This window comes from Malania oleifera, chromosome 13, assembly GCF_029873635.1.
Source record: "Malania oleifera isolate guangnan ecotype guangnan chromosome 13, ASM2987363v1, whole genome shotgun sequence".
NCBI classification, from domain to species: domain Eukaryota; kingdom Viridiplantae; phylum Streptophyta; class Magnoliopsida; order Santalales; family Ximeniaceae; genus Malania; species Malania oleifera.
In genome coordinates, this window is record NC_080429.1 from 7798852 (window position 1) to 7810421 (window position 11570).

Genomic DNA, 11570 nt, shown 5'->3' on the forward strand with positions numbered 1-11570 from the left:
AGTACAGCTGCTCTTAATCCATATAGAAATGCGCTAGAATCTGCTAACCCGACTTTCAGCTGTCGTACCTTTACATGATTGCATTTAACATACACAAGCAACATTATCCATATCATATTTTATTCTCATTGCTTTACTTACTTAACTTGAATCTTATACATTTAACATATAATTTACACAGATTCTCATGCCACACAATTTAGTAGTAAAATTCATACATATTTCTCATAAAATAAGTCAACCCACATTTAACATTTATATACTCAAAATACACTTCATTTTTTTACATAATTTTTAAAAAAATTCTTTTCGCATTCGTTTGTTTACTTTCGCACATACATAACTATATAAACAACCCTAGGCTCAAAAACATGAATTTCATGGTTGACATTTTAAACCCACATGAAAACATATATACATAAATAACACATGATCTTTTTTTAATTCATGAAAAATATGATTTAATATATAAATTTTTCCCTTACTTGATTTCTTGAACTACGCCAACAGGGACTCCGAAAAATACCTGCGGCGCTCACCCGGACCCTGAATCAAAAATTCTTAACTTCAATAAATTATTATTGAATAAATATTATTTAAATATTTTCTAAGGTCATAATTTCTAAATAAATAGTAATACCCGCAAATATACTCAAATTGTCAAAATTTTCAAATCTCACTCTCGCTTTGGAGTAGGGCTTAGAAAACTCCAATTGAAAATTTATCCACGTCAAAATGACGGCAATCGCAGCTAGGACCATGTGGTGGTACGCAATCGTCGATTTAACAGCAGATTTAAAGCAAAACTGAGAAAATGGAGAAAAGTTACCTTTCCCCAAGAGTAGTGCCTAAACCGTTCCCATGACAAATCTGCTACAATTGAAATGTCGGCAGCGGAACCAAGAATCCAACGGCACCTTCCGTTTCCCGATCCGCCGCAAAGCCATTGAGAAATTGAGAGAAGGAGAGAGACGGAGAACACAGGAAATAAAATTCAGGGGGGGGGGGGGCGTGTTTGTACTTCTTTTTCTTTCTTCTTCTTCTTTCTTCTTTCATTATATATGTAACGACCTGCTCCTTTTTCACATATATTTTTTTTTTATATAAATAAATTATCATCACATCATACATTCCAACTCAGCAGGTCACAATCCATCTGAGCCCGTGGGCACCAGGGATATAACAAAACATACAGCAGAAGCCTACGCAGCAGAAAGTATAAAATCATATACATCTCATCATAATGTGCATAACACATACCAGAGTCACTACAATTACTATCTCACAGTATATACATCTCAAAAATGAAATCTAGGGACAATCCCCACAAAACCTAACTGTCCCTACCAAAAACTTACCCTTCCAAAGAGGGCAAACAACTGATCTAGATCAGCGGGGCTTTTCCCGCTCTCCTATCAGGGGCTCCTGAAAAATGTATAAGATTTAGGGGTGAGACACCTCTCAGTAAGAGAAATAAACTAATACCAGTGTGTGGCAACATGAGTATTCTGTGTTCTACATATACTATACATAACATATTTAATACTGTTTATCAAATCTGGGAAAACATATGCATATCAAAACATGGCAGAACATACTACATTTTCATAAACATTTCTCATCTCATATCATAATAATAATAACATAAAAACAACCCTGGTAGGTTAGCTGGCTGTTGTCATGTATTACCCCCACATGACTGGGTTGTGTGGCCCGAAGGCGGGACCTGACAATGGTTGGCCGACCACTGCCAAGTCAAACAGTAGTCTGTAGGTCCGATGGGTCTACCCAGACTGGTCCGTACACTAGGGGCGATAACAGCACACTTCTTGAAAATAACCACATCGACCATCCAATCTCACACTACTCCGTACAGCGGTGTTAACACAGATATCATGATCACGAGTACCATGGACACATAGCAACGGTATAGTGCAAGTGCTAGCCTAGACCAAGCCAACCAGGTTCTGATATCATATACATATACTAAAACCATGATACATAAATATCTCATATCATTTATTTTCACATCAATCATATCATTTCACATATATACGTGTATCATAAAAATCATCGGCTCGTACGCCGGTATTACACATTTTAACATAGCACTGCTCGTACGCCGGCAAATCACATAGCACAGCCCGTACGCTGGCAAACCACATAACACGGCCCATACGCTGGCAAATCACATAGCACGGCCCGTACGCCGACAAATCTCATCCACATAGCATGGCCCATACGCCGGCAAATCACATATACATATAAAAATATCTCGGCCCGTACGCCGATTTTTCATCATAGAAATTCATATCGTCCCCATTCAAAAAAAAAACAGTATTTCACAACATTTTTATACTCATGCCACACTAAACAAATTTTCTACGTATTCAACATATCATCATTTAAACAGTATTTTCCAAATATAAATCATATATATAAATATATTTATTTTTCCTGAAACCAGATGCTATATATATATATATATATATATATATACATTTTCTCAAAACAAAACTAATTTAGTTTATCTCCTTACCTGATTCCTGAAAAGCTCCTAAGAAAATTTTCCCCGTACCCACAAGGTTCTCAATTCAATACCCTGAAAATGAAAACTCGCAGAATTAAAGTTTAGTATTTTCGTACGTACAACATTTTCTATAACTACCACTAAGTCAAATTCGACTTAAAAAGTCTTACCTCAACTTAGGGATGATTCCCAACGTTCCCAATTAATACCCTGGAATTGAAAATTACCAGTATCAAAGTTCAGTATTTTTACGCGTATATCACTTTTTTCAACTATCAAAAATCCAAATATTGAATATAAAACCCTACCTTGGATTTGGGATGAAATCCAACTTCATTTCCCTGACGATCCGCTTCGGCAGACTTGTAGAGAACTTCGCCAGGAGCGTCGTGGTGGCTTCAGTTTATCGATCCGACGTAAAACTAGCCCGGAATCGAAGAGAGAGAGTCTTAGGAGAGAGAGAGAGAGAGAAGAGAGAGAGTGAGAGAAGAGAGAAAGCAGGCCCACCAAAATCCAAACTTTGATTTCCAAAGCTTCTTAACGAAGCTTGTGCTAGTTTATAAATATATATAATAATAAACCTTAAGTAAAGTAAAGTAAAGTAAAGTAAAGTAAAGTTTTTTTAAGAAGCTTTCATACTTTATATATATATACATGCTTTAATATTTATATATATATATTTGTTCCTTATCATACTGTTCATTTTACTTGTTAATTTAATTAATTAATTTTATTTTATTATTATTTTTTTAAAATTTTATTTTTTTTCCCGGTTACTACAATATATACATATATATATATATATATATATATATACATATTTATATATTATAATAACTTACCTATATATGTATATATATATTTCTCTTATTTCAATTAGTTTTTTTTAATCCAATGCAAAAATGTTTAATTTAATAACTAATTATTTAATTATTTAATTTATCTTAATTTAATTTAATTTCTTTAATTTTATTTTTTAAAATTTTTTTTCTTTTTTCCATGCAATTCCTTTTATTTATTTATTTTTTATTTTATCTTTTTTTTTTTATTATTTCAAATATTTTAATTTTTTCGGGTCTTTACATTCTCCCCTCTTTAAGAAATTTCGTCCTTGAAATTTGTTACCCGGTCTTTCATTTTCATAATTCTACGATTTACTATATCTCATACCATAATCCCAATAATACAATTACGTACTTTAAATCCAATGCACATCAAAGTTCTCCATATAAGAACAGTCACACGGCTAAGAAACATCACCATCGATGGATTTACCGTGGTTTTCTGAAACCATCGACTGAATCAGAAAATCACAGAAGTCTGCCAAAAGATTTCTGCCTCCAAGTTATAAGACAAAATCCTATACTTCCCTACTTCATACCTAGTTCTCAACACCTAACCTGACCTATACATCTAGCATCATAATCCTAACTATTTCCTATACTTTGGTATAAATCATCTCTAACCTAACACTCTAACATTTCTATATCCAGGCGATGTGAAATTAATCACACTTCTAGCTGGAACCTGACTCTGATACCATCTGTAATGCCCGAACCCTTAATCCCGGGTCCGGTGCGTTATACCTGATAAAATCTTGATAATCCATAATTTATAATATACGCAGCGAAAAACATAAACATAATCTCCATATAACATAATACTAGAGTTTACTAATTCTAACTATAACCCATAATAAATCATCCATCAACTGCATTTCCATAAATCTACACAACTTCCAAAACAATTCAGTATTTTCACAATCATTCCTTATTCAATGACCTTAAAACATAAAGACATAAAACTTAAATATTTATATTCACCAAAATTAACATAGAAATATACCATTTTCTTTTCCTAATTCCCAATAATGCTACAAAAACCTCGAGCTCTCAAAGCTCGATCTCGAAGAAATCCTGAAAAAAATGAATTCATATTCGGGTGAGACACATCTCAGTAAGGAAAGAAACATACATATTAAAATAGCATGTGGCCAACATGAGGTAAATAGATATCATTTTTATTTCATTTGTAAATTATCATATAAAATTAAAATCGTTTTCTGAACCTAAACAATCACATGCAAATATTTAACCCACGAAATTACCCAAGGATAGGGGTGATTACCCGTTTATACAAGTAGCACCCCTCTGCTCTGATATCTAGGTAACCCTAAGGTCACAATTAAAACATATCAGAGCACTTACCTTACTTAGTAAGCCCTCGAGTGTAAGATTAATCTCGTACTCACACAGTTCAACAATAGTTTACTGGCAAAGGCCCTAAGGATAGAGAAATCTACTCGCCCATACAAATAGGTTCCCTCTACCTTAGTATGTTATGCGGTTACTGCCACATCTGTAACTACTAGTGCACTCGCCTTACTCAGCAAGCCTATAGGTGAAAGGTACGCCTCGCCCAAACGTAACATGTTCTACGTACATACATACTTCTAATATCATAATACATTATTCTTTCTATCATTATTCAATTATTCACATTCTTTCACATTTCATTTCATTGTCATTCCTTATCATTTCATTTCATAACATTTTCATTTCATTCCTTTGTATTACAGCCGCTCTTTAGCCGTCATCAGTTAGTTCACATAGAAATACGCTAGAATCTGCTATAGTTAGTTTACATAAAAATGCGCTAAAATCTGCTACAGTTAGTCCGCATAGAAATGCGCTAGAATCTACTAACCAGGCTTTTAGCTGTCGTACCTTTACATGGTTACATTTAACATACACAGACAACATTATCCATATGATATTTTATTCTCATTGCTTTACTTACTTAACCTGCATCTTATATATTTAACATATAATTTGCACAGATTCTCATGCCACACAATTTAGTAGCAAAATTCATACATATTTCTCATAAAATAAGTCAACCCACATTTAACATTTATATACTCAAAATACACTTCATTTTTTTACATAATTCCTTAGAAAATTCTTTTCACTTTCGTTCGTTTACTTTCACACATACATAACTATATAAACAACCCTAAACTTAGAAAACATGAATTTCATGGTTGACATTTTAAACCCACATAAAAACATATATACATAAATAACACATGATCTTTTTTTAATTCATGAAAAACCTGATTTAATATATAAATTTTTCCCTTACCTGATTTCTTGAACTATGCCAATAGGGACTCCGAAAAATACCTGCGGCGCTCACCCAGACCCTGAATCGAAAATTCCTAACTCCAATTAAATTATTCTTGAATAAAATATTATTTAAATATTTCTTAGGGTTATAATTTCTAAATAAATAGTAATACCCGCAAATATACTCAAATTGTTAAATTTTCCAAATCTCACTCTCACTTTGGAGTATGGCCTAGAAAACCCTAATTGAAAATTTATCCAGGTCAAAATGACGGCAATCGCGACTAGGACCACGTGGTGGTACCCGATCGTCGATTTAATAGTAGATTTAAAGCAAAATTGAGAAAATGAAAAAAAGTTACCTTTCCCTAGGAGCAATGCCTAAGCCGTTCTCACCACAAATCTGCTCCAGTAGAAATGTCGACAGCAGAACCAGGAATCCAACGGCACCTTCCGCTTCCCGATCAGCCTCAAACTCGTCGAGAAATTGAGAGAAGGAGAGAGACAGAGACAAACGCAGGAAATAAACTTCAGGGGGGGTGTCTATACTTCTTCTTCTTTCAGTATATATTTCTCTTATTTCAATTAGTTTTTTTTTAATCCAATGCAAAAATATTTAATTTAATAACTAATTATTTAATTATTTAATTTATCTTAATTTAATTTCATTTTTAAAAATTCTTTTTCTTCTTTTTTCCACGCCATTCCTTTTATTTATTTATTTGTTATTTTATCTATTTTTTTTATTATTTCAATCATTTTAATTTTTTCGGGTCTTTACATCTTCTTTCCTACATAAGAACTACACCTACGCCTACGCCAATCCTTGAAGCATCGCATTCAATCTCAAACGTTTTCGAAAAATTAGGTAAAGACAATAAGGAGGCGTTGGTTAGCTTCTCTTTGATTAATTGGAACGCCTTCTCTTGTTCTTCTCCCCATCTAAATCCAATGTTCTTGATCACTTCGGTAAGTGGTGCGGCTATGCTACTAAAGTCCTTCACGAACCGCCGGTAGAAACTAGCAAGTCCATGAAAACTACGAACATTACCTACACTAGTGGGACTCAGCCACTCTTGGATTGCATGTACCCTCTTTTCATCAACTTGTATACCTTGTGCATTAACAACAAATCCCAGAAATACAAGCTTATCGGTGTAAAAAGTACACTTCGTCGAATTAGCAAACAACTTTTCTTTCCTAAGGACATCTGAAATAGAGTTCAAATGTACTACATGTTCGTCCGCATTTTTGCTATAAACGAGTATATCATCAAAGTACACAACTACAAATCTACCTATAAATGCACGCAAAACATGATTCATAAGTCTCATAAAGGTGCTCGGAGCATTAGTTAATCCAAAAGGCATGACTAACCATTCATACAAACCCTACTTTGTTTTAAAGGCAGTTTTCCATTCATCTCCTTCTTTTATTCTAATCTAATGATAACCACTCTTTAAATCAATCTTAGAAAATATACAAAAACCATGCAGCTCATTTTTCATATCATCTAAGCGAGGAATAGGATGACGATACTTTACCATTATGTTGTTGATGGCTCGGCAATCAACGCACATTCTCCACGTCCCATCCTTCTTAGGTACCAGTAAGACCGAAACGACGCATGGACTCATGCTCTCCCTCACGTGCCCTTTTTCCAATAACTCACTTATCTGCTGTTGAAGCTCCTTTGTCTCCTCAGGATTGCTCCTATAGGCTAGTTGGTCGGGAATTGTCGCACTAGGAACAAAATCAATTTGATGTTCAATCCCTCGAATTGGAGGTAACCCATGTGGTGTTTCCTCGAAAAAGATATCCTCATACTCCTGCAAAAGTGAAACAACAGAACTAGGCAAAGCAAAGTCAAGTTCGTTAGTATTTAGACATGCCTCTTTGTACAAAAGTAGAAGCACCACACACTCTCTGCAACACAGCTCTCTGCATGCGCACACACACTGCAACTTTGCTGCACTCAGCTGCAACTCACCACACACTGCTGCAATTCCCCACACATTCCACACACACACACATTACATATAAATACACATGGGAAAGGGAAGAAGTCAAATAAGGAATCATATGGGTAAAATCTCACATTGTACTAATTCTATCACGTGGTGAGTGACGTCATACTAACGTCACCTTACTACAATTTTTTTTAGAAAAAAAAAATAGAAAGGCTGCCACATGACGGGTGACGTCAGCACGTGTCACGTGTCACCACTGTGGGTGGACACGTGACCCACAAAGCCCAACCGGGCTAGACTCGATTTAGACCGGTTGAATCGGTCCAATTTTTGAACCACCATTTTACTTATTTTATTTTATTTATTTTTACATGATTTTTTAATTTTTGAAAACTGAAAAAATAAATAAAAATATTTTAAAAATTATAAAAAATAAATAAAAATTAGTTGAGTTATTTTGACTCAAATAATAAAAAAAATGAAAAAATAAAAAATACTACAAAATGAGAAAAATTCTTTAAAAATCCTAGAACATTTTAGAAAAAATGTTGGAAAATTTTAGAAAATTTTAATAAAATTTTGGAAAAATCAAGGAATGTTTTAAAGACCCTTTTGCTTAAATTTGATGATTTTTTTTTTCTTTGTGTGTGTGCATCCCAATGATTTAACAAAGCGCAAAGAGATATTTCAGACCTCACCTATATTGGTTCTGAGAAAAGTTTATCTAGCAGACTGTGTTGTCCCCTGCCTTGACATTTAAAACATTTAATGTCACGATTCCTAGAGGTAGAAGAAATTTGATCTCTCTTAGTCGGTTGGATTCTAAGGGTTGTAAAATATCTGTCGCAGGTGGAGCTATGGACGTGACACGACGTGACTCAATAATATTTACTGGGAAGGAGTCTCGTGGGTTGTATCAGTTGATAGGAACCACAGTGGTTGGTGGTTCGACCTCAGATGATGATAGCGATGCGTCGTCAGAATGAACAGACGAGTTCGGCTTGTTGAAAAAGACGGTACTCTTTGCATGGTTTAGACGTTTGAACCAAACTATGAAGACTTGCATTGATCGAGTTCGTGACAAGGTGGAGCTGTGGACTTGAGAGTTGATACTCGCCAAGGTGGAGATTGTTAGGAGATGTGTGGCTCGTATGGGTGTCGGCAGCCGCACCACCCAGCAAAAAATGTTGAAGCTGGAGATGGACGGCCACCAACAATTGACCTACCATGTTGACATCACAACTTTCTTATTTGACTTCTTCCCTCTCTTATGTGTATATATATGTAATGTATGTGTGTGTGGAATATGCGGTGATTTGCAGCAGTGTGATACCATTTGTTGGGAAAAATGATCGACGAACAGCAATCGCACAAGCAAAATTACACAACACAAATGTGAGACCAAATTTTCGTGGTTCGGTCCACTATGACCTACGTCCACTGAGAGAGCACAAATCCACTATAATCACCAGGAGAATTACACAAGGAGAAGGAAAATGCTACTGCCCTCAACTCCTCTCTCACTCTCTCTTCACTCTGCCTCACAACACAGCATCACACATTCTTTGCAACACAGCTCTCTGAACTCTCACAATGCAGCTCTCTGTATGCACACACACACTGCAACTTTGCTGCACTCGGCTATGTGTCCCCACGTGCACCCACGCGCCTTCACACGCTAGAGGGCAGTTGGCGGGTCACTTTACGCGCGGTCACGCGCTGGCGAACGAGCGGGAGGTAGAAGACGGCCACGTTAGCTGGGACCCGTGCCGCGTCAGCGCCACATGGCGCCCAATAAACCGTCCAATCAGCAGCCACGTCAGCCAGGGGGCCATGCCACGTCAGCAACTAGGACCCACAGTAGGCCCCACATTTACGCGTTAGTAGGTGGGCCCCATAGTGCCATGTTAGCAGTGGGCTTCACATGCCACATCAACAAACGGTGCAGTTAATAGCGTCACTAATGTCGCCAGGAAATATTTCGTCAGAGGCAAGAATATTCCGTTAAAGTTGACTTTTGTTGACCAAAAGTTTGACCAGGCTTTTTGGAGCCATTTCGAGTCGGTTTTTCGAGCGATTTGAACCATTTTTAAGGTTTTCGGCCGTCCCGATGCCATTGGCGATGTCCGTTTATTGAGAATCGGAGCAAAATGGCAGCTATTGGCACTTCGAAGTTTGAGGTGGAGAAGTTCGATGGGCGGAACAACTTCAGTTTATGGCAGAGCACGGTGAAGGACATTTTGGTTCATCAAGGCTTGATCAATCCGTTGATCAGGAAGAAGCCAGATGATTTCAAAGATGATGATTGGATCGAATTAGAGATGAAAACGGTTAGCACAATCCGATTGTGTCTGGAAAATGAAGTTAAGTATTCGGTATTAGACGAAACCTCATCAATGGAGCTCTGGAAGAAATTGGAGCAAAGGTATATGGTGAAGTCCCTTACCAATAAATTGTTTCTGAAGAAGAAACTGTATCAACTTCGAATGAAGGAGGGAAGCAGCCTTTTTTATCACATAAATGATTACAACAAGATTTTGACCCAGTTGTTGAGCCTCGACGTAAAGATTGATGAAGAAGATAAGGCGCTTCTACTATTGTCGTCTCTACCAGCTTCATTTGATGGTCCGGAAACTGCATTACTCGTGGGGAAGGAAACCCTGAAGTTGGATGATGTGATGGCATCACTTCAAGATTCTGAGACGTTAAGAAAGCTGATTGTGACGTCTCGTGAGCAAGCGTTGGTAGCTAATAGTGAGAGACAAGGAAGAAGGAAAGATCGAAAGCTCGAAGGTAAGCAAAGGTGTTCGAAATCAAGAAGACGAGATACGAGCGAGGTCGTATGTTACTGGGGTGATAAAAAGGGGCACTTCAAGAGGGACTGTGAAGATCGAAAAAGATACGAAGAAGAAAAGAAGACACGGGACGGTGTCAATGTATCGGAACATGCTACGTGGCATGGTAATGATGAGGCCCTTGTAACGGTGAGTAGCTCACATCGACAAATCAGTCGAAGAAATGTGCAGTGTCGATACGGTAAGAAGCACGACCATATGAAGAGAGAGTGTCGAAAATTGATGAAAAAGAACATGAATGCTCATGGCAGTCCAAATGATAATGCATGAGTTTTGGACTCTAGGAGTTCAGTTTATGTTTGCTTTAAGAAAGAATTTTTCCATTCTTTCAAAGAAGTTCGCAGTATGGTATCACTCGGTGATGGGTCTTCATGCGATGTCAATGGAATTGGATCTGTGACGCTAAAGATGTCTATTGGAGCGGTCCGTATTTTGGATGACGTTAACTTCGTTCCAAGGATGCGAAGAAATTTGATCTCCCTTAGTCGGTTGGATTCTAAGGGTTGCCAAATCTCTGTCGCAAGTGGAGCTATGGAGGTGACACGACGCAACTCAATGATATTCACTGGAAAGGAGTCTTGTGGGCTATATCAGTTGATGGGAACCACGGTGGTTGGTGGTTTGACCTCGGATGATGATAGCGGCATGTCGTTAGAAACGAATAGACGAGTTCAGTTTGCTGAAGAAGAAGGCGGTATTCTTTGCATGGTTCAGACGTTTGAACCAAGTTATGAAGACTTGCATTGATCGAGTTCGTGTCAAAGTGGAGCTATGGACTTGGGAGTTGATACTCGCCAAGATGGAGATTGTTAGGAGATGTGTGGCTCGTATGGGTGTCAGCAGCCGCACCACCCAGAAGAAAATGTTGAAGCTGGAGATGGACGGCCACCAACAATTGACCTACCATGTTGACATTGCAGCTTCCTTATTTGACTTCTTTCCTCTCGCATGTGCATATATATGTAATGTATGTGTGTGGATATGTGTGGTGAATTGCAGTTGTGTGCGGGGAATTGCAGCGGTGTGTGGTGAGTTGCAGCTGAGCGCAGCAAAGTTGCAATGTGTGTGTGCATGTAGAGAGCTGGGA

At 37.2% G+C, this 11570-nt stretch overlaps 1 long non-coding RNA gene across 1 annotated transcript; it reads right to left on the minus strand.

The window, feature by feature from the left end:
- Positions 1-1207: 1207 nt before the first annotated feature.
- On the minus strand, positions 1208-10528 carry LOC131146749 (uncharacterized). Its single transcript, XR_009134453.1, has 3 exons — positions 7203-10528; positions 4376-4446; positions 1208-1425 (listed from the first exon to the last, which is right to left on the minus strand). It is a non-coding gene; the product is annotated as an uncharacterized LOC131146749 (long non-coding RNA).
- Positions 10529-11570: the final 1042 nt, after the last annotated feature.